This window comes from Cetorhinus maximus, chromosome 10, assembly GCF_964194155.1.
Source record: "Cetorhinus maximus chromosome 10, sCetMax3.hap1.1, whole genome shotgun sequence".
Classification (NCBI taxonomy): domain Eukaryota; kingdom Metazoa; phylum Chordata; class Chondrichthyes; order Lamniformes; family Cetorhinidae; genus Cetorhinus; species Cetorhinus maximus.
The window spans coordinates 38821484-38846698 of record NC_135888.1 but is presented as its reverse complement, the minus strand read 5'-3'; positions in this window follow the sequence as shown (position 1 = coordinate 38846698).

Here is a 25215-nt window from a genome sequence, read left to right as displayed (position 1 = left end):
ATCATGACCACGATTATGCGAAATCGGCTCTGCTGGTCTGGACATTGCATCCGCAGGCCAAATAATCAGCTTCCGAAGCAGACCCTCTTTCACAACTAAAAGATGGAGCCCAATCTCAAGGAGGACAGCGAAAATGCTTTCAGGACCTCGTTGAATAGGGGAAAAATTCACATTGGTGCATGGGAGGAACTTGCCACTAACTGTGCCATGTTGCTGTGCTTCATCCAATAAGCCGCAACACAGTCAGAAACTGACCGCATAAACTCTGCTGCGGAGGACTGATGAAAGCAGAAAACAGAGAGCAGGACCCTGGCTCAAGATCCCTCGCTTCCTGAGGGCAATTCTTGTCCTCTCTGCCCAAAGACCTGTGGCTCCAGGATTGGCCTGCTGAGCCACCTGAGGACATAGAAATTATGTCTGGCTGATGTCATCCTTGCCTCAAGGGACTGACCATGAGATAACCAATGAGAACAACCATGAGAACAATGATGAATAGGAGATTGAGGGCAGAGAAGTCAGAGTGGAAGTGAAGTGAAGATCAAAACACCTACTGTGTTTTCCTTTTGTTTCAGCTACAACAGCTTGTATTTATATAACATCTTTGATTTAGTAGAACACCCCAAGTCACTTTATGACAGCATAATCAGGCAAAAATGTAAACAGCCACATGAAATTTTAGGACAGGTGATTAACACCTTAATTCTAAGGATAGTCTAGAAGATGAGAGATGGAGAGACACAGAAGTTTAAGGTGGGAATTACGGAGCTTAAAGTCTAGACAGTGGAAGATGGCTGAAGGACATCTAGTCAATGTCATTATAATGATATAATAGGCACCAATCACTCAAAAGGGATTTGGTAAACACAATGGCATGTGTTCAGCTCCCAATGTTGCCACCATGCCATGTTATTATAATGATATAATAGGCACCAATCACTGACAAGGGATTTGGCAAACATGCTGTGGGTTCATTTATTAAGTATGGCACATAAGTACATAGCTTTATACATAGGTATAAAGCTTAAAGACATCAGAGCTGTGCGTGGTGTGCTCTGCTGAAAGCAAAAGTGAAACTAAGACTGGATCACAGGATGCATTTGCCTTGTGATAACATGCTGCTATCCCTTAAAGGCATATTACAACAGTCACATGTGCCTTCTTGTTGCTTGGGTCTGAACGATTCACCATAACAATACTATTCTAGCATGAAAAGGCTGAAAATATTGTTACAGTCAATACAGGCATTTCTCAATTAGATAGGAAAAGACATAAACATTAACACAGGGGATGTTTAATGGTACACTAATGCTGCATGTTTTGATGTGGAACAAGGTGACTTTGCATCAAAGCAAATCAAGTCCCAAATGACTCTGAAGTGCATTGGACTACGACTCCCCTTTTCTGCTATCAGATTAGCTTCTGAGTCGGGTTTCAGAATTCGGCCTTGGTTCAACAGAAATACCCTTGTTTCTAAGTTAGAAGGTTTTGGATTCAAACTGAACTCTAGACTTCAGCATTTTGACTGACACTTCAGTGCAATACTGAGGAAATGCTGCACTGTTCAGAGGTGCCATCTTTTGGATCGGGCATTAAACTAAGTTTTCCACTCAGGTGGACATAAAAGATCCTAAGGTACTATTTGAAAAGGAGCAAGGGAGGTCCCCTGGTGTCCTCAACCGCTAAGCCAATCTGACAGCTATCAACACCCACACATCATAAGGAAAACATGAACAGTTGTGTTCATTTCTGGCATATAACACAATTTCAAATTCCACATGACCATAAACCGTTTGATCCCTGCATTCAGTCTGACGCCTTCTGAATCTGTTAGTTCTTTCACATATGTTCGTGACAGCTACTTTTTTCTGAAATTGCAAACAGTACCGGTCCTACAGCACAAAGCTGCAGTGCCTTAAGGTATCATGACACCACCATGAGAGTTATAAAGTGTAAATATAACTCGGTTGGTAAGCACACACACACATACATTGCAAACTTAGGATAATGGGGCTAATTTTGACTCTCAGTAATAGGGTAAGACAATTTTCAATAGAAATGCATATCAGAAGTAATGCATAGTGTGCAACTAATCCAAAATCGTCCATTTTACAATAGGACCCAAAGCCAACATTACCTCCACTGCGTCCATTTTATGAGAAAAAAATTCTGCTCCATATGGAGAGTACAAAGGGTCTGTCATGAGACATGGGAGACATCACAGCCAAGTCCAATCAGATTCTTCACACAAGCAGTCCAGAATGACAAAATTGGTTGATTTTCCTTCCACCCTCCCACCAACCCAAGCCTAAAAATGCTGAAGCAAGTCCCAGATGAGATCAAACTAAATAGAATAAAGGGCAGATCGAACTTTGGACATTCATTTCTGTATAACTCATTATTACCCTGGCCTGCTGTGCCTTTCTCCACATCCTGGGAAGCTTGTTTGAAGTGTAGTTTAATTAACTGAGAAGTATCTCTTACATTCGATGCAACATACTCAAGCTCAGACATCATTCTGTGTATCATCTCCACATAAATCCTAGTGTCTTGTTTTATTCTAAACTGTGGAAATACAACCATTCAGAGTTGACACGGTTTCCTCTTTGTTGTGCTACCAGTCAGGGAATGGTCTTGTACAAGGTATTCAGCAAATTCTGACTCAAGCCAGCAGACTGCAAATTGTAAAATCAAAAAGGATAGAAAGAAAGTCATATATCTTAACAAAACGGTCTGTTATTTTGTCAGAAACACATGATTTTATTTTAATGTCTTCATATCAAACCTTAGGAGTCTATGAGTTTCTTTGTGGAAATGGTAAATGTCACAAAAGGAAAGGGTCGATCGAATGCAGAATGAAGACAATGGGCAGGGGCGACGTGATCGATTACCGAGTTTTCAATATCAATATTGTTGTCTTGGGACATTTATTTGGCCACAATTGAGAAATTAGTGCACCTTCAGTTAATTATTCTCTATATTGAAAGCATAGTCTGAAGGAACATGGCTACTACCTGGTAAAAAGCAATCAGGAAACACTTCTTCAGATGAGAGTGATCAATATTTAAAATGCTTTCAACACTTGGAATGGTCTTTGGGATATGGCAGTGGAGACAAAAACTTAGGAATCATTTAGTACTCACTTAGATGCTGTGTTAGACAGCCTGTAGGCTTCTGGAACCTAGATAGGCCAAATGGCCTTTCTCATGTTGTGATATATTGACAATGTGATTGTTTTGCTCTATATAGTATTCCACACAAATTGGCAGCATTCTCACATCTGAGTCAAAAGCTTGTGGGTTCAAGTCTCACTTTATGACACTCCGTTACGGTACTGAGGGGAGTGCTGCACTGTTGAACGTGTTGGGTGGCATCGTCCGCTCTCATTGGCAGCAGGTGTCATGGCAGGCGTGAGCAAACAGTATGGCGGGAAGGCCAAAAATCAGTTTCACACCATTGTGAAATACGTTTGCAATTGTCTGCTCCGCCTGTCAATGGCAGGCCAGGTTTCCTGCCGCCAGATGTCGGGAACTTCATTCTAATACATCTATATATCATTATAAGCCCAGCTCTCTGAGATCATCCCCATACGCTGGATTATCTAAGCACGTTGGCATGTTTCACAACAGCATTTATAAGGCATGCACCTGGCGAGCTGCACTTCGAGGGGAACTCGGAGGTGAGTGCACAGTAATGTCGCGCAGCACTCGCAAGGGTCGCCTGTTGGACCTCAAGGTTGAGGCGCCGCGCATTCAGGTGAAGGCACAGGCAAGTCGTTTTTTCCAGGCTGACTGATAGTGTGGTGCCGGGGCAAGGGCTGCCCTACGGTTGAGGTGTGTTGGGGGAGGCTAGAGCTGCAGTCCAGGTGATGGTAGTGCACAAGCACCTGCAGGGTGGGAGGGAGGGAAGTGGCCATGCATTAGGTACACCATGCATAAAGTGACCATTTCTCTGCAGCTGAGACAGTTCAGGTGCAGCCACATTGACGTGCTTGGAGTCAGGGCTCTAGTTTATCTGCCCACTCAAGCAATGCAGGGGCCTGAAAGTGCCACCAAATGCTCCAGAGCTTTTCACCCCTCAGGCACAGACTGCAAACTAATGAGCGTTTTAGTGGACTGCAGAACATTTGGACAACTGCGCAAATTGTTCAGTTTCCTTGCGAAAGTTGGCTATGGAGCGATCACTTGTGGAGGCACTCACAGCCCCTTGCAATGTCTTCATTCAGGTTTGGACGAGTCTCCCCAATGGTTAAAGCTAACAGTGCAGCCTTGCAGCGCGGGTTAGGAGAATGCCTGTGCCTGAGCTGAGAGCACAGCATGCAGTCCAATGGGCAAAGCTGCCACCAATTGGTCAAGTGGAGTGGGGTGGAGTTGGGTGAGGTTTCAGGCAGCCATGCAGCGCACTGATCTCTGGCCATCCAGATGTTGCCAGACCTGCTGAGTTTTTCCAGCATTTTCTGCTTTTATTTCTGGTCATCCAAGTGGTGGCCAGCACTCTCTGGGATGTGTTAAGGGGCCTCCAGACTTAACCAAGAAAGGCTCTTAGAACCCCCAAGCTAACCCAAATGTCTATCTCTTTCATTGGGCAGGAGGAGTACATCAGAAGCATGGAGCCTGGTGACCTAGTTGAATGCTTTATAGCTTACAGAGAGCAGAGACGAAGGAGAAGAGAGCGACAGAGGTGCCTCTTTGGGCAGAGGGAGGAGCAGCACCTTCAGGAAGAAGAGGCAGCTGGAGCTCCTGCACAGGATATTGAAGAGCCACAGTGAACTGTCGCTGGCTGGCCCCTAGCTAGACCCAGGGTCTACAGACGCTGCTTTTCATCTCGGTCCTGCAGTTGACTGAGAACCAGTGTTGCCAAAGACTGCACATGGCCGGGGAAGTGGTCAGTCACATTTGCCACCTGCTACAGGATTTGGTGCCATGGGGGACATGGAGGGCATCTTCTGCCAGTGGCTGTGAAGTGACCACAGCACCCAATTTCTATATCAGTGGCTCCTTTCAGGGCTCCACAGGTGACCTCTGTGGATCTCACAAGCCTCCACCCACAAATGCATCCACTAGGACACGGATGCCATCTTTGCGAAGGCACGCAACTTTGTGCATTTCGCCTGAGACAAGGAAAGCCAGGATGCAAGAGCGCTGGAATTTGCCCAGATCTCAGGTTTTCCACAGGTGCAGGGTGTTATCGACTGCACTCACGTGGCACACAGATCTCCGTGGCAACAAGTGGTCAACTATGTCAACCGCAAAGGCTTCCATTAATTGAATGTTCAGCTGGCATGCGACCATCACAAATGCATCCTGTAGGTCTGTACACAGTTCCCAGGGAGTGTCCATGACTCATACATTCTCACTAGGTCTCAGATCTGTGAAGTCTTCCAAGGTGCACTGAGGCTGCAGGGATGGCCCCTCCGGGACAAGGGCTACCCACAGAGGAAGTGGCTGATGACACCAATGCAACGGCCTCAGAGTACAGGAAAGTGAAGGTACAATGAGGCTCATGCTGCAACTCGCAACTTGGTTGAGCAAACCATTGGCATGTTGAAAATGAGGTCCCTGGTGCCTGGACCGATCTGGTGGAGCCCTGCAATACAGAGGGTGTCATGTATCCTCGTCGTCTGCTGCGCCCTTTACAACCTGGCACTGCAATGAGGAGAGGAACTGGCTGAGGAAGAGATGAAGGAGCTGGATGTCTCCTTCGATGAGGAGGACATTGGCGGGGATGAGGGTGAGGGGGTTCTCAAATGTGAGGATGATGGCGATGAGGCCATCGCACTGGCCAGATGAGGCATGTGCACTCGGGAGGCCCTCATAGCTGCCAGATTTGTGGAGGATGATTCCGAAATGCAGTGAGTAGACACCATAGAACATGAGATTGCATCTATGAATGTTTGACTCCAGTCTGGCCGATGACAGCACACATACCCTCTGTGATAAGGTTCCAGTCATGAAGATGCCACGGAGGCCCTAATAGTTGCTAGATTCCAGGAGGATGATGACGATATGCAGTGAGGACTCTCTATAGATCTTCACATAGCTTCTGTGAATGTTTGACTGCTGCCTGGCTGAGGACAGCTCGCTTGCACTCTGTGATCAGGATCATATCATGGAGATGCAGCTGTGAAACTTTAAATGCACCTGATCCTTTGTCAGCCTTCAGCACCTGACCCCTTCAGGAGCACAGTGTCACTGGTCACAGATGCTGAAGAGACGGGGGCCAGCCCCACCTTAAAGGTGCTGAGAGCACACAGAGAGAATGATGGAATTCTGTGATGCCTGCCCACAACATTCTGGCAGCAATGACCAGCACTGCTGAGGTACAGGCATCAGTGATGTGTCAAATGAGTGTGAAGCCGGACCATCATCCAGAAGGAAAAAACAATTCAGACCATTTCCCAGTTTTTATTTTTTTTCCTTCTGGGCACTTTGGCCTGAAGGTTACACACTGCACAGGGAAGAGGCCCTGGACTGAGACACCTGCCTTTATCTTATGCAGGAACCAAGGTTTCAAATCTAAGTGACATGAATACTGCTCATCATAATAAGGAGCCATAGACAGGGAGACATTCTTGGGAGTTTAATGACAAGAGTGAACATTATGTACAAGTGATTAACACCCATGCCCAGGCTATACAACTATATCTTCTTAACCTTGCTAAACCTGCCACTACATCTTGGTGCTCCCCAGACATCCACAGCAGAGGTGGAGGCAGCCTGCTGACTGTGATGCCCTGTCTGTGATGACCTTGGCGGGCATCCTCTGGAGGGCTGAGATCTGGAGGGCTCCGGCCTGCTTTCAGAGGCCTGCTGTGTGGCAGTGGCACCCTCCTCGAGCTTTGGAGCTGGAGCTGCTGGGGTCAGAGGAAGAGGTGATTCAGATGAGCCAGACACTCCCAGAGTCACCTGGGTGGATGGCTCTGGGGTGTGCACCTGCTGATCCTCCTCCCTATGGGTGCATGAGGGCCCTGGCTGACTCCTTGAGAAGGGGAAGCTGGAGTGAGATCAAGCTGCCCCACTACCCTCTCGCATTGACACTATTGGAGGCCAACTATGGCGTCAGTGATGGAGTTCAGCCCGCACAGCAATGCAGGAGCGATGTCCTGGACTAAGGTCTCCATGGCAGCCGCCATGCTACCAGTGTTGACTTCAGTGCGTGGTCATGCCGGTGATATCACCTCAGACTGAAGGTAGACACACTCTTCCATTGTGCCTTGCAATCTGAGGAATGCAGCAGACATCCCTTCCTGAAGTTCCCGAGCTTGCCTTTGTATCTCCAGCAACTGAGGTATGACCGAGTCCAGAGTCTCATCATCTGACTTGCACTCAGTAGATTTCTGACCTCCAGCAGTCCTCCGAGTACCAGAGATCTCAGAAGTCCCTGCTGCCACCTGCAGTGGATCAGATAGTATGATGTGCTCACCAAATTGTGATCTCGAGGCTGCTCTAAAGTTAGGTCCCACCGAGGGTGTGGGTGAGCACTGTGATGGGTCTTCAATTGGGGTTTCAGTAGATTCCTCTTTCGATGTGTCTTTGGCGCTTGAATCAAGGACCTAGGTCGTGGACTCCCTCAGCTATTTGTTTCATCTCGGCTCCCCGGATGTGCCTGCGAAAGCAAGGACAGATAATTAGTGCATGTCAGTGGCCTGTGAAACAGGACACATCACTCACAGCTTGGTTGTCTGATGTATGTTGCATTGTTTGATCCTATAACCCAGCATAAGTCAGTGTGATGTGATGAGGAGGAGAAAACAGACCCTTAGGGCGGAATCTTCCAGGCCCACCAGTGGCGGTTTATATGGTAGGCGGGAACGGAAAATTCGGTGGGGCCAAAAGTCAGATTCCCGCTGGCAGAAAAACTAGTCAGAATTTTCCCCTTGCCACTTTCATGGCGGGTCAGCTTTCCCACTGATTCATGTCAGGAAAGCCATCTGCATGTATTAGCATTTCATGAATGCTCATTAAAAATGCCACTCGCTGGAAACACATTCACCCTCCCAATTACATGTCACACCAGCGGAAAATTAGACCGGTCTAAATCACAACTGGATATAAGGGGCATGCAGCAGCCCACCCTCACTTCACCCTTGACTTTGAAGTGAAAGCAACATTCAAAGCCTACCTACAACAACCCTGCTCCGTTTCCTCAGGGATGCCACTGTTAGCCCACATTGGTGGGGGTATATGTTTGGGCTGCTCACCGTGGCTGCACCAGGTGTTGACCTGGGCTGCTTGCAGTGACTGCCATGCTACTTTGGCAGGGCAGCGTTGTGTGCTATGAGCCTCAGGCAGGGATGTACTCTGAAACAGAGACCAGCATGCCGACCAGTGGTGGTGGGGGGGTGTTGGGAGGGGAGACAGCAGAGACATGGGTGTGAAAAGGGTTTGGCAGGATTGGAGTCGGCAGGGAGATGATAGTGACATGAGGGTGAAGAGGGTTTGGTAGGGTTGGGTTGGAGGAGTGGGAGGGCGACAATGGCAGGCAAAGGGAAGATTGGGCGCAGGGAAGCTGGAGCCTGACATGGAACAATAGAACACAGACACAGAAGCAGATGGATGGGATTCGATTTGCATGAATGGGAGGGGATGCACACAGACTCTAGAGTGCGAAAAGGGGGGTTGGGGCCAATGTGGCACAAGAGGGAAGGGTTGCACAGAGACTCAGGGGGCGGAGATGGATGTGGGGGGAGGTAAACGGTCTTGTGGTCATTCATCAAGGAGCCGGAGAGCTGAGTGAAAGACAGTCATAGTCCCTGGACTGGGGCTGAGAGGTCGGAATGGGAGATTAAAGGGAGGCCTTGCTACAGGGCTAAGCATGGCACGCATATCGTGCTTCCACTCCAGGGAGGGGCAAGGCTGGTGTGCTCAGTGTGGATCAGGCACAGCTTGCTGTGCAGGGCATGGTCAAAGTCTCACTCTTGGGGGTAATGGGGGTTTTTGGCTGGGTATTGGGCTGCAGATGGGACAGTCATGGTTAAAAGAGGTACCTGCGGCCTGTAAATGGGGAAAACATAATAAAAGGGGGGAATACTCAAAGATCTCCATTGGGGGCATGGCGGGGGGGGGGGGGGGGTAGGGGGAGGGGGGCGAGGTCACCTCTCTATGTGATCCTGCACACAACCTCAAGATGGGAGGGTCACATGGGGCATGGGCACATCAACAATTATGGGTTCAGGGGGGAGGCCAGGTACGTCCACCATGACAGTGGGATCCAGGGTTATTGGGGGAGGCTGGAGGATAACGGGAAGGAGGTCTACCTGCACATTGTGAGGTTCCAGGAAGATCAGTGTGGGGGACCCAAACTCTGACAGGGGGAGGATCAAAGCTGGTCTCAGCACCACCATCTTGAAACCCTGAAGCTATGACGCAGTTTAAAATCAAAACTGGAAAAGAATCTGCAAGGGAGGGGGCTGAGGCAATGTGGGAAGAGCCCACGGCTGGATTCAGGGACCCTAACAAGGGCACACTCACACTGCTTAGAGCAACAGCTGGAGATAGAGCCTGAGCTGATAGGACTCAGGAAGAGTTCATTGAGAAGGTGCAATTGGAGTCACTGACATTTGGAGTGCTTTAACGTGAGTCTGGAGGAGTCATTGGGTTCACAACGAAGTTGATCAATTTGAGCATTAACAGAGAGGAATGTGAGGATGGAAAATGCAGCCAACCATGATGGGAGCACAGCTGCTGGATATGTGCAAGATGATCACTGAAAGCCTCTAAGGTACTTTCTGCAATTGGCATGGCTAATGGGCCAAAGGGCCCATCAAAGTCATTCCAAAAGTGCAGGTCAGCATGATCTGTATACAAGAGTAGACATAGTAGGAGTACATTGGGTAACTTTGAAATATCCTGGATGCACTCAAGCCTCTTCCAAGCTCTCTAAGATTAACATGTCAAGTAGCTAGGGTGGCATCTTGGTCACCTAGATTTGTGAGGTAGCACCCCAGCTGGAACACTGGATCAGAGAAAGGCGAAAAGTGCAGACGCAGCTCTAGGGCATGACAGTGGCTTTCTGGTATCGGTTGGGAGCTATACTAGAGTTGCCCAGTACTCATTAATTTGTTGGATCTTTCTGTCCACAGGGGGAAGGAGGATTTAATAAAGGAGCCTGTGCCCAATGCTGCCTTCTTGATGCAGTTATTATGACATGGCAGATGATGTGTGCCAGGTGGACCAAATCCACAAGGGAAAATTGGTCGCACAATCACATCGGTTTTGCAATTTGTAATTATTATGAGAAGATGTGTGCACTGAATTCAGAAGTAATAAGTCTGCCAAGACCTTTAGAGATTTTAAAATAAATTAAAATATTTATTGACAAAATAAAAGATTTCAAGCACATACATAAGACTACAATTACTTACGACTATAATAACACCTAAAATTCCTAATTAACCTGACTCCCAGTTACACCACCTTTAAGGCAACAGTCCAAAATAGATTTTAGATTTAAAACAGAACCAGCAATTTAACACAATACCCACTTGACAGTGAAATTCCAAATGGCTTTTCCCCAATTTAGCAGACTCTTGCACAAATGGCTGGAGGTTTCATTAAAGCTATTTCACACACCCCTGTTAGACCTTACATGGCCTTCTTCCACATAGCCTTTCCTTCTCCTTTATATCTGTTTCTCTCTTTTTAATATGTAGGTTCTATTGTTCCATATGTCTTTGAAACTGCATCTTCCTCATAATTTAAAAACGTTCATGTTGCCAATACTGTCAGTAACCTTAGGAAAAATAAACACACTCCTTAACCTAGCTTATCTGGCTAATTGTAAACAGACTAAGATCCCTTTGAAATCCAAATCCTTTCATTTATCTAAAAATGCTAATTCCCTTCACACCTTACATGCTAAGCCAGCATCCATGTTTACTCATTAGCATGTCAAGCACCTAGTTTCCTTTCATGATTTCAAGCTTACAGACTACTTGACTCCAAAATGTAATTAAATCACACAGACAGACCCAACTAAACTTAGTCCCATAAACCTACTTCACAATAAATCAGAAAAGTATTATGAAAATTATTATACTTTTGTCACACCTCCACCCTTATGGGAAAATAAACAGTCATAATTTTAAAAGACAGCTTAATTTTCTTAACGCATCTTGCACTACCCACTACACTTATCTATATGTCCAAACCATTCCATGCATTAACATAACAATATATATAAAAATCCCTGGAATTAACAGAGGTTATTTCAGTCCAGTGTCCAGGTTTTAAATGTTCAATTTCCCTTTGAGCTTTAAACTCTCAACAATGCATCTGCAATTAGGTTTTCTCATCCAGCCACATGCATAACCTGTAAATTAAATGGTTGCAGTAACAAACTCCATCTGAACAGCCTTGCACTTTGGTCTCAAAATCTGTCCAGAAATTTTAAAGGATTATGGACTGTATAAACAATTGTTTCTGAAGAATTGTTTGCAACATAAACCTCAAAATGCTGCAACGCTAACATCAGTCCCAGAGTCTCCTTCTTGATCGTTGACTAATTTATCTGCTGTACATACAACTTTCATGAAAAATACCCTATCGGTTTCTCAATTCCAGTTTCATCTTCTTGTAACAGTACAGCCCCAATGCCTATATCACTTGTGTCAATGGCCAACTTAAATTGCTTGGTATAATTAGGTACTGCCAAAACTGGTGTTGTATTCAATGCAGTTTTTAAACTGTCAAATGCTTTCTGACACTCCTGTGTCCATTCAAACTTCTTGTTATTTTTTAATAGTTCAGTCAATGGAGCAACAACACTGCTAAAATTTGGTACAAATTTCCAGTAAAACCCACTCATGCCCAGAAATCTCAAACCTTCTTGTTTTGTTGTAGGCACTGGGAAATCCATGATGGCTTTGACTTTCACGTCTCTCGGAGCCACCTTTCCATGTCCAATGGTATGGCCTAGATTTGTAAATTGTGCTTTTGCAAACTCAATTGTAGTCAAGTTCATCCCCAAATTAGCTTTTTGCAGTCGATTAAATAATTGTTCCAGATGTTGTAAATGCTCCTCCCACGTTTGATTGAAAACTATCAAATCATCAATATAAACAGCACACTTGCTCAGTCCTGCAATTACTTTGTTTGTCAGTCTTTGAAATGTTGCTGGTGCATTTTTCATACCAAATGGCATGACTTTAAACTGACATAGTTCATCTGGCATCACAAAAGCCGTTATCTCCTTTGCTCTCGCCGATAATGGTACTTGCCAATATCCTCTTAGTAAGTCAATCTTTGTGATAAACTTTGATTGTCCCACTTTCTCAATGCAATCTTCCAACTGTGGTATAGGGTATGAATCCACTTTTGTCACTGCATTCACCTTTCGATAATCCACACACAGTCTTTGTGTTCCATCCAGTTTCAGTAACATCACAATAGGTGAACTCCAGTTACTGCAACTAGACTCAATGGTGTCATTTTGAAGCATGAATTCAATTTATTTATGTATTTGTGATAACTTTGCTGGACTTAATCTATAAAGATGTTGTCTTATTGAAAATGTATCCCCTACACTTACATCATGTGTAGCTAAACTTGTCCTCCCCAGCTTATTCCCACAAATAGCTTTGTGTGACTGCAGTTGTTTCTCCAAATCATGTTGACACTTGTCTGGAAGGTAACTCAATATTATATTTAATTTTTTAAATATCCCTTCATTATCCAATGTGATTCAGAATCCTTCATTTCTACCTCTTTCTCCTTATCTAACACCACAAATACTTCCTTTTTGCCCTCTTCCCTGTCAAAGTACTTTTAAAATATATCTATCATACTATTCCTTTCACACTATAGTGAATGCTTTGTGGTTACAGCTTCTCAATGAGAATCAATTCCAGTTTAGATTCAATGGCCCCAAAATTCCTTAGGTCCCAATCTACTCCCAAATGCAGTGGACACTAGGCACTTGCATGGCTAGGGTGGGTGTTTCATGTCTGCACAGAATGATCAGTGGCACCCATCCAAAACTGCCAGCAGGAATCATAAAGTCATTTATTGCACAGAAGGAGGCCACTAAGCCCATCAGGTCTATCCTGGCTCTCGGTAGAGCAATTCAGTCAGTCCCATTGCCCTAGTTTATCCCTGTAGCCCTGCAGGTTTATTTCCTTCAAGTGTCTATCCAATTTTCTTTTGAAATTATCATTGTCTCCACTTTAATCGCCCTCGTCGGCAGAGATTCCCAGGTCATTACCACTCACTACATAAAGAGCTCTTGATCACATCCCCCTGCATCTCTTTCCCATAACCTTAAATCTGTGCTCCTAGTCCTTGTGCGATCAGCTAATGGGAAAAGCTTTTCCTCATCTTCCTTATCAAAACCTGTCATAATCTTGTACACCTCTTTTAAATGTCCCCTCAATCTCCTTTATTTCCAGGAGACAAACCAATTTTTCCGGTCTAACCTTGTAGCTAAACTTACCCATTCTTGGAACCATTCTTTTAAATTTCCTTTGCACCCTCTCAAGGACCCTTATATTCTTCCCAAAGTGTGGTGACCAGAACTGGACGCAATACTCTAGTTGTGACCTAATCAGGGCTTTATAAAGATTCAGCATAATTTCCCTGCTTTGGCACTCAGTGCATCTATTTATGAAGCCCAAGATCACAAATGCTTTGCTAGCTCGCTCAGTGTGTCCTGCCACCATGAAAGATCTATGCACATGTATCCCCAGTCCCTTCTGCCCCTGCATATTCTTTAGAACTGTCCCATTATGTTGATAATACCTCTCCCTATCCTTTCTGTCAAAATGCATCACCTCACAGTCCTCTGCATCAAATTCCATCTGCCACTGGTCTACCCAAGCTGTTGGCCTATCTATGCCCAATTGCTGTCAATTTGTATCATCATCATTGTTAGCCACTCCTCCAAGTTTGGTATCAACAGCAAATTTTGAAATTTTACTCAGTTGGGCTTAGTATTGACCTTTGGGGAACACCACTCTCACCATCCTCCAGTCTGAAATATAGTCATTTACCACGACTCGCTATTTTCTGACCTTAGGAATGTCAAGATTGACATTTTGCTGCTCCGATGTCAAGGGCGAGCCTCAACGTGGTGATCGATGAAATCATCTCTTTGGAAAGGCAACTGATTTCCCCTGATGTTGGTTATATTTCTCTCGTGGAGATTTGGGGCCTTTTCTCAGGTTTCAATGATACATTTAATTACATCCTACATATTTCAGTTTCTTCACAACCAGTTTTTAAAGCAACCAAAAAGAGAAAAATGCTAATTAGAAAACAATTAAAATTGGTTAATTTCCTCATTTACTGTGTTTTCCAGGATACAGGAGTTACACCATTGAGTTGCTAGCATAGTCTATTTTGTTGTACACCTTTTGCACTGTGTCCCCTAATTAGGAATTTACTAAGTGAGATGAAGGGAAATATTCACAAACTTTTTTCCAGTCATACTGACAGTGAGGATGTTAAGGCCTTGGAGAGCATGCAGAGGAAATTAATTCAATCGTCCAAAGGATGAGGGACATAGTTATGTGGACAGACTGGAAAAGCTTGCATTATACTCTTCAGAGCAGAGAATCTTGAGAGGAAATACAAAAAAGGTATTTATTCCAAATCAGTAGGGCTTTTGATAGAATACTTAAGGCAACAATTCTTCAACTGGCTGGACGGTCAGTAACCATGGGACAGAAATTCGAAATAATTAGCAAAAAGAACCAGCGGAAGATGCTGAGTTTATTTTTAGGCAGTGAGTTGTGCCTAACTGCCTGAAATGGTTGTGGAAGCAATAATTTTTAAAGGGGAGTTGAATAGATATGCGAAAAGGGAAAAGTAATGAAGTGCGATGAGGAAAGAGCAGGGCGCGCAATGAATTGGATGATTTTTTCAAAGAGCTGGCACAGGCACACTAGGCCAAATTCCCTTCTGTGCTGTACTTTTTTTTATCCATTTACTGGATGTGGGCTTCGCTGGCTGGGCCAGCATTTATTGCCCATCCCTAGTTGCCCTTGAGAAGGTGGTGGAAGCTGCCTTCTTGAACCACTGCAGTCCATGTGGTATATGTACAACCAGAGTGCTGTTAGGGAGGGAGTTCCAGGATTTTGACCTAGTTGACAGTGAAGGAACAGCGATATATTTCCAAGTCAGGATGGTGACTCACTTGGAGGGGAACTTCCAGTTGGCAGTGTTCCCAACTATCTGCTGCCCTTGTCCTTCTAGATGGTAGTGGTTATGGATTTGGAAGGTGCTGTCGAAGGAGCCTTGGTGAATTCCTGCAGCGCATCTTGTAGTTGGTACACAGTGCTACTACTATGCATTGGTGGTGGAAGGAGTGAATGTTTGTGGATGTGGTCCCAACCAAGCAGACTGCTTTGCCCTGGACGGTGTCAAGCTTCTTGAGTGTTGTGGGAGCTGCACTCATCCAGGTAAGTGGAGAGTATTCCATCGCACTCCTGACTTGTGCCTTGTAGATGGTGGATAGGCTTTGGGGAGTCAGGAGGTACGTTAATTATCACGCGATTACTAGCCTCTGACCTGCTCTTGTAGCCACAGTATTTATTTGCCTATTCCAGTTCAGTTTCTATTCAGTGGTAATCCCCAGGATGTTAATAGTGGGGAATTTAGTGATGGTAATGCTATTGAACGTCAAGGGGTGATGGTTGGATTCTGTCTTGGTGGAGATGGTCATTACCTGGCACTTGTGTGACACAAATTTTAATTGCCACTTGTCAGCCCAAGCCTGGATATTGTCCAGGTCTTGCTGCATTTGGACATGGACCGCTTCAGTATCTGAGGAGTTGTAAATGGTGCTGAACATTGTGCAATCATCAGCGAATATCCCCACTTCTGACCTTATGGTGGAAGGAAGGTCATTGATGAATCAGCTGAAGATGATTGGGCTGAGGACTCTATCCTGAGGAACTCCTGCAGTGATGTCCTGGAGCTGAGATGATTGACCTCCAACAACCAAGACCATCTTCCTTTGCGCTAGGCATGACTCCAAAGGAACGCTTTCCCCCTGATTCCCATTGACTCCAGGGCTCCTTGATGCCACACCCTGTCAAATGCAGCCTTGATGTCAAGAGCAGTCACTCTCACCTCACCTTGGGAGTTCAGCTCTTTTGTCCATGTTTGAACCAAGGCTGTAATGAGGTCAGGAGCTGGGTGGCCCTGGCAGAACCCAAACTGGGCATCAGTGATCAGGTTATTGCTAAGCAAGTGCCGTTTGATAGCACTGTCGATGACCCCTTCCATTATTTTACTGATGATCGAGAGCAGACTAATGGGACAACAATTGGCCGGGTTGGATTTGTCCTGCTTTTTGTGTACAAGACATGCCTGGGCAGTTGCTTGACTAGTCTGTGAGACAGCTCTCCCAAATTCAGCACCAGCCCACCCAGCTGTTGGGGAGGAGGACTTTGCAGGGTCAACACGGCTATGACTGCTGTTGTCGTTTCCAGTGACTGGGTCGACGCCGGTGGTACGTCCGGTTTCTTTCCTTTTTTTGTGAGTTTGTTACAACTGAGCGGCTTGCTAGGCCATTTCAGAGAGCATTTAAAAGTCAACCACATTGCTTTGGGTTTGGAGTCACAGGTAGGCCAGACCAGGTAAGGACGACAGATTTCCTTCCCTAGAGGACATTGGTGAACCAAATGAGTTTTTTACAAAAACCAACAACGGTTCCATGGTCATCATTAGACTTTTAATTCCAGATTTTTATTGAATTCAAATTCCACAATCTGCTGTGGCAGGATTCGAACCGGGTCCCCAGAGCATTACCCTGGGTCTCTAGATTATTAGTCCAGTGACAATACCACTACACTATCACCTCCCTATGGTTGGAGTTAATTGTCAAGGTGGGGTTCACTTATATCGGTTACAAAACCTGTGGGAAACCCACGTTTTTGGGAGGCCCAATACGATTTCAAGGCAATTTGGCACTTATCTGGGCAGTGTTGGCCTTCTGTCGAATTAAACCCTGAGAAGGGAAGAAATCCAGCTCCCAAGAGCTGCCAGCCAATCACAGGCCAGCAGCTCTCCACTATCAGCAGAGCCACTGTCAGTATTGCTCTCGGGCCTTCACCAGGGGTCGAAGCCGGATCCCTGGAGAGGGATCATTGTAGTGGGATGGGGGGTACTAGGGAGGGGTGCGCCAGCAAGTGGGTGAGAGGGTTTGACAGCAGGGGGATGCGTTCCAGCAGGTCCCCCCCCCCACCACCACCCCGGTTCTGATGCCAGATCCCTCGATCGGGCATTTAGTGCCTGAGAATGACGGACCCTCCCCCCCAGTAGGCTGCAAGAAAAACAAGGAAGGTTTGCTGGGAAGGTTTTCCTTCTCACACCCAATGAGATAAAGCCATTAAGTGACCCTTAAGTGGCCATTCAAGTGCCTCAATTGGCCTCTGGGTGGGAAAGCCGCCCTCCACCTTCCCCACCCGGAGCTAGATTGAGGGAAGACGAGAAGGTGGTGGGAAATCCACCCTGCACCCTCCTGCCCAATCAAACAGTACCGCCAGCTTTCGAACATGCCTCGCGGAGGGGTGGTAGCGGTGGTGGGGGCATTTAATCCAGCCCTCCTTTTCTACTTTCAAGCGTCTCAATCTCATTGTATGAATTGAGAGTAGGACGGCAAAATTGACATGTTCAATGCAGGGCACAGTGCTTTTCAATCTTTCAAAGGGAATTTGCCTTTTTGAATTTCATGACTGTACAGCACATAAATCATGGAAGTAAAAATAAATATTTATTGCATCAAGCTTTCTTATCCAGAGAATGTTCAGCTTTTTTATGTTTTATTCAATCAAGGTGTGGCTACTAAATTCCTCACATTGTTTACAAATTGATTTTGAAATAATTTCTTCAGTGGCAGTTTACGTGTAAGTCATGTCATCACTGTACCATTATGCATAACCTTAGTCTTAACCACCTGAGCAAAGGATGTTCATCGTAAACGAATATGACTTTAAATGCATTCTGCTACATGTTGGAAGGAAACTTCATGCAACTAAATGTTTTGTGAAAGCATAAATACTTTCAGATGGATTTTTAAAAGTTTTGTGTACACAAATCTGTTAAGTTTTATTTAAAAATCCATTGAGCACAGTGCGTTATCAGCATTTGAGATAATTAAATCTTTTTTACTGATGAACTGTAGACCTCCATTTTGAAGACTCTCTATTATGAAGATCAAGCTGACTAAAGCTCCAGTTCAATGTTTTATTTGAACTGATGTGAGAGGCAGGGTGAATGAAGAGTTTATAAATGCGTTTTTACTTACTTGCGCGTACTTCCTTTTAGCAACAGATTTAAAAACACTGCATTTTCTTTGCATTATAGCCTATATAACATGTTGCCTCAAATATGCCACCAAAAAATAAATTATCTGGTGATGCAAGTCATTGCTACTTCTGGGACCTCGCTGCACACAAATTGGCTGGTATATATGTGTGCAAAGCTGAAGCGTGTGCATTTCCAAATAATTCATTGCCTGTGATGTCCTAAGGGTGTGAGAGGCACAATAAGAATTGAAGTTCTTTTTATCTTCTTGCCTTTAAGAAACTCCAAAAGTATTCCTGAACACTCATTGTAAGGTCACGAGGGAAGACCGCAGAGTGAGAGGCAGAGGGTAAGTCACAGTAGGACAGATGTGGATGGAACAAAAGAGAGATGGGCCACTGACAGGGTATAAAGAACAAGGGAAAGAGGCTTAAGGATATCAAGAATTCATAGCACTATTCTCTGCTGCCGACAATACTTGGAACTATCAAAGTTTAACCAAATTATACAACTGCTGTTCAGCAGCACACGGTTAATGCCTGTTTCCTTTGTTGTAATTCATCCATTGTGCTTAATCACTCATTCAAACTCACATCACAAATAGAATTAAATCCAAATTATTGGCAACAAAAAAAGTGAGGTTATGGCACTGTTATACAACAGACAACACTGAGATTGAGGTTGGCCAAGGTAAGTTATACTGTCAGCTCCACTTTACACTTTGCTCAGGCTCATGCCCAAATCCATCAATATGGTTGGCACTTTGCTAAAAAAATAGAAGTTTCAAAAATGACCTTTAGAGTTAATTTCAACATCTGTTACATCTAATGCTAAGCTGAAGGGAAGCATGAGGAGACGGCACACATCAGTAGCCAGAATGCGTTCACTGTCAGTTCAGTGACTTCACGCCCTTGTAATATTACAGATTTTGCGGTCAGTGCACATGAAGATGATACAGAGCCAAAACCAGACCTGTGCCTTTAATATTAATGATATTTTATTTCTGCATGGAACTGGAATCGTTTTTCTGTAGTGTTGACATCAGGTCATAAAGAAAATGAGGCGGACACAGAGCAGAGTGCCTCAGGAACATAGGACATCCGAACATAATAACAGAAGTAGGCCGATTAACCCGTTCAGCCTATTCTGTCATTCACCAAGACCATGGCTGATCTTCATTCTACCTCCATCCTTACATCTGCCCCATAACCCTTAAAACCTATGATTAACAAAGACTTATCAAGTTCAGATTTAAAATTAACAATTGATCTGATACCTTCTAACACTCTTTGAGTGTGAAAGTGTTTCCTAATTTCACTCCTATAAGGGCTAGTTCTATTTTTTAGACTATGCCCCCCCCCATCCCATCCATTTCCAGTGGAAATAATTTCTCTCTTTCTAGCCTATGTGATCCTCTTAAATACCTTCAAAATTCATGATCAAGAATGTGCCTTTTACCCTCAACATCAATAGAGCTCTCCTTCTTCTATAGCATTTCAATTCATATAGAATCATAGAACGGTTGCAGCACAGAAGGAGGTCATTTGGCTTGTTGTGGGCATTCTGGTCCTCTGCAGGAGCAATTCACCTTGTGCCACTCTCCCGCTTTCTCGCTGTGGTCCTGCATGTTTTTCCTTTTCAGATAATAATCCAATTCCCTTTTGAACCTGTCTCCACCACATTCTCAGGTAGTACATTCCAGATCCTAACCACTCACAGTGTAAAAAAAAGTCTTTCCTCATGTTAAAATTGTTTCTTTTGCCAATTACATTAAATCTGTGCCCTCTGGTTCTCAATCCTTCCACTAATGGGAACAGTTTCCCTTTCTATTATGTCCGGGCCCCTCATGATTATGAATATCTCTATAAAATATGCTTTCATCCTTCTCTTCTCTAAGGAGAACAACCCCAGCTTCTCCAATCTACCCATGTAACCGAAGTTCCTCATTCCTGGAAGGATTCTCGTGAATCTTTTCTGCAACCCCTCCAATGCCTTCACACACTCCCTAAAGTGTGGGGCTGAGTTTTACGTTCCGTGGGGCGGGCACGCCCCCGTCCCGATCGGGCGTAAAATCGCACGAGATGACGTCGGGCGAGTGTTCCGACATCGCGCACTCAGCGGGCACACGCAAAAGTTGGAAGCGCACCCGCCGACAATTAAGAGGGCAATTAAGCCCATTAACTTCGCAATTGTCTCCGATTTTTCGTGGCCCGTCCAACCATACAGTTGGCGGATGGGCAAATCGGCCAGGCGGCCTTTACATTTTTCATCAAGCTTCATCCAAGGGCGGGATGAAATTTCCGTTATGAAATAAAATAAAAATAAATATCTATGGACAGCATTTTTATCAGTTATATTTTCAGGCACCTGATTGCCATGCTTGGACATTTTTTTGCAGCTTTTTAAACTTTTATTTGATGATTTGCAGGTCTGCAGCTCCCTGAGGCAGCTGTCGGCCTTCAGGGAGCATTCTTGCAGCGCTCACCTGCGCCCACGGAAGCATCATTGCCCACCCTCTTCCCACCCTCACACCGGCAGCGCTGAGCTTTTCAGCACACGTTTCACGCTGGCTGGCCAACGTGAAATCGTGGCCGATTGTGGTTGGGGGCACGTTTCACGATGGCTCCCGGGCCCACCAATCGAGCGCGCCTGCCAAAGGTAAAATTCAGGCCGCGGTGTCCAGAACTGGATGCGATATTCCATTTGGGGCCGAACTAGCATTTTGTACAGGTTTACCATGGCCTGAATTTTTCACTCATCGGGCACGCACAATCAGCGAGCCCAGGAGCAGAAGTGAAACGGGCCCCCGACTGTGATTTCACGCTGACTGGCCAATTAACGGTCAACCAGTGTGAAATGTACACTGGGAAAGGCTCAGCACTGCCAGTGGGGGCAGGAAGAGGGCAGGCGCCGATGTCACTGCGGGTGCTGGTGAGCGCTTCCACTGAGCTCCCTAAAGGCAGACAGCTGCCTCAGGGAGCTGCAGGCAACCACAGAATAAACGAAACAACAAAAATGCTGCAAAATATGTCTATGCAGCACAATCAAGCACCTGAAAGCAAACCTCATAAAAAACAGTCCCCAACTATTTCTTTTTATTTTATTTCCCCACGGAGATTTCATCCTGGCCTGGACTGAGGTTTGAGCAAAAATGTAAAGGCCGCCTGGCCGATTGGCCCATCCACCAACCGTAAAAATGGACGGGCCATGAATAATCACTTTCAACTGCCTCCTTAATGGGCTTAATTGCCCGTTTAATTGTCAGTGGATGCACTTCCAACTGCCACACGCACCCGCCAAGCGAGGTATCGCGCGATGATGTTGGGATGCTCGCCTGATGTCATCTCGTGCTATTTCGTGGCTGAATAGGTCGAGCGCATGCCCAACTGCAGGACTTACATTGAGTTCAACAACTTCAGATCATGAACTCTCTCCTCCGGCCCCACCCCTTTTCCGACCCTCTTCTTTCTAATAATTATTATATTTTTTTAATATATTTTTCTTTTCCCACCTATTTCTATTATTATTTTTAAATTTACTTCCATCCATTGTTTTACCTTTTAGCCTCTTTCGATCCCTTCCCCCCATCCCACCCCCATCAGGGCCATCTGTTGCTTGCTCATCCTGCTTTCCACCCTTAATGTCACCATTAGCACACCCTTTAGCTAATATCACCACCGTCAACACCCCTTTGACCTTTTGTCTATGACATCTTTGACAATCTCTCCTTTGCCTCCACCTATCACTGGCCCTCTATCCAGTTCCACCTGTCCCACCCCCTTAAACAGTTTATATTTCACCTCATTTCTATTTCTCTTTAGTTTTGATGAAGAGTCATACGGACTCGAAACGTTAACTCTGTCTTCCTCTCCACAGATGCTGTCAGACCTGCTGAGTTTTTCCAGCTATTTTTGTTTTTGTTTAAAATTCTGGCCCATGACTTCCTTGATTTTGTACTCCCTGCCCCTATTTATGCTATACACTTATCTACAGCGCTCTCAACCTGTCCTGCCACCTTCTATGATTTGTGTACATATACCACCGAATTTTTTTTTTTTGTTTTACTTTTGGGAATCTCTACAAAAGCAGTAAGAATGGCAGTGTGGCAGTGAACTATATTCATGATTGGACATTTGGCCAATCAGTGGTATATTTGAGGTATTTATTATTTGCTTTGGAGATGTGGGCAATTCAGGCAGGACTGCATTTATTGTTCATCCCCAGTTGCCTGAAAAGGTGACAGAGACTTGTCCTTGCCTGTATGAAAGCTGTGATGAGGTCTGGAACTGAATGGTCCTGACAGAACCCAAATTGAGCATGAACAAGCAGGTTATTGGTAAGTCGTTGTTACTTGCTGGCACTCTTGATGATTCAGTCATCATTTTACTGATGATTGGGAGTAGGTTGTTATACCATAATTGCCTGAGTTAAATATATCCTGTTTTTGCAGAAGGACATACCTCGGCAATCTTCCACTTTGTTGGGGCAGTGTTGCTGTCATTGCTGTCTTGGAACAGCTTACCTAGGGCAGTGGCTAGTTGCAGTGTTAACAACTTCAATGGAGACCATTGCTTCTGCTGTATCCAGCATAACCAGTTATTTCTTAATATCACGTGGAGCAGAACAAACTGGCTGGACACTGATATTTCTGATAGTGGAGCCTTCATGAGATGGTCAAGTAGGATTATCCACGCGGTACTTTTGGCTGAAGACAATGCAAACATTTCAGCTCTTTCTTGTAGTCTACCATGGTTGAAGGTAGGAATGAATGTTGGAGCTTCATGTCCCATTAGTTACCTGGTTGTCAACCACCGCTCCTTCCTGGAAGTGAGAGAGCAACAGAACTTTCCTTTGATCAATTGGTTGTGAGACTGTTTAGTTCTATCTGGTGTGTACTGGTTCTGTGTTGTAATTTGAGACAGGTCACTGATGTGGGAACTATGCAAATGTTTCCCTTTCACTACATAACTGTGTGTTGATTGACTGAAAGGGCACACTTCTGTTCAGTTTGGTTTGTGGAGAAAGCTTTGCAGCTTTGTATATGTGTGATATTTGCCCATTGCTTCGATGGATGACTGTTCAACAAGACCAATTGTTCATCGTCTAGGTTGATGTCATCTCACATGTGATGTTAAGCCAAAATTTGATTTGCCAATCCAAATGCAAATAGTACATATGAAGTCATTGTTGGAGGGGTGGGTGAAGGCACTAGCTTTGTGGTAGGCTTGCTTGCCTGTAGGAACCTGATTCTTTTCTCCTCAATGTTGAGATTGTCTGATGACAAGCACTTCTCCATTTGAATCTGTCCAGGCTTGTTTTTTTTCCCTATACAGTGGATTCCAATTTACAGGCTCCAGGAATTGTCTTTCAGGATGTTTTTGTATCTAAGTTTGGGACTTCCTATGGTGCAGGTTCCCATGCTCAGCTGGCTGCAGAGTACCCATCTGGTATGCAGGGATCCTCCATGTGACCCATATGGCCGACCCATGAAGCTGAGTTCTGATGAGCATGCTCTTGATACCAAGTATGCATCACCTTGCAAGAACTTCGGTGTTAAGGATTTTGTCCTGCCATTTGATGTTGCAGATGGACCTTAATCTCTGAAGGTGGGATGGGCAATAAATCCCATTTTAGGGATTGGCAATAAATGCTGGCCTACCCAGCAATGCCCATATCCTGTGAGAGAATAAACGAAATGTATCATGTTGCTTTATGTGATACAATTTCTGTAAACAATATCTCATATTGAAATTGTTTTAGATACTTCAGAGTATGTAATGAATTTTTTTAAAAAACAGTGACAGTTTGAACTCACCTACTCTACATTTTACAATAGACTTAGGAGATGTCCTGGTGAGGAGCAATTCTGAACAGCTGGCACAAAAGAGGAGTTGAGGTCTGGGGCAGATCATTCATGATCTTCTTGAATGGTGGGACAGGCTTGAGAGAACAAATGGCCTACTCCTGTTCCTATTTCTTTTGTTCTTCAACTGACATTATTGATGAATGCTTTGAGTTGCAAATCATGAACTGTTCATACTTGGTTTATGTTTTCATATGACAGTTGTACTATCTAATCATAGGTTATTTATCCTTGTAACATAAGTTGAAAAGAGGTATGACTGATGTTTTCAATTGATGAAGTGTTATGGCACAGCCAATGGTAAATGCTGAGCTGTTCAAATCCCAGAGGGAAACTTCAGACAACTGCCACAACTATATTTCAATTTGTATATATTTCAAGATGCGGGCTTTGAATTCAGTAGTAATCAGACCACCAAGCCTTATAGGTTTTTACAAAACTAGATAAAACATTTATTAATAAAAGAAGTGATTTTAAGTACATATATATCTCTTCAAATTACCATGATAATAACTTCTAAATCCCCTAAATAATCTATCTCCCAGTTATACCTCCATTAAGGCAACAGTAAAACATAGATTTTAAAAGACACAGGCAAAGAAACTAATACCCTGAACAATCCAATTCAAATTGAGCTTTCTTAACTTCAGTTCTTTGTAGACAGCAGCTTTAAATGTAGGTGCTGAAGGCTTTTCACACTTGTTAGATCTTAAAATGCCTACCCTTACACACAGCCTTCACTCCTTTATACATATTTTCCTCTTTGAATGCAAAGTTCCATTGTTTAACTATGTCTTTGGACTTTATCTTTATGATAATAAAAAATTCTCAAAGTACTAATTTTACCAGTAATCTTTGGGAAAAATAAACACAAAGTTTCTGAACTTCACTTTGCTGAGTGACACATTTCACCCCTCCTTTGAAAACAACCTAGTCTAGTTTATTTAAAAATGCAAATGTCCTTTTACACCTTACATTCTAAACTTCCCCCTTGACCAGGATTTCCCAGTCGGCGAGCGGGGGGAGGGGCCCACTCGCCGACATGTAAAATGACACGCGATGACGTCGGGTGGAACTCCCAACGGCACCCCACCCCATTTCAATTTTCAG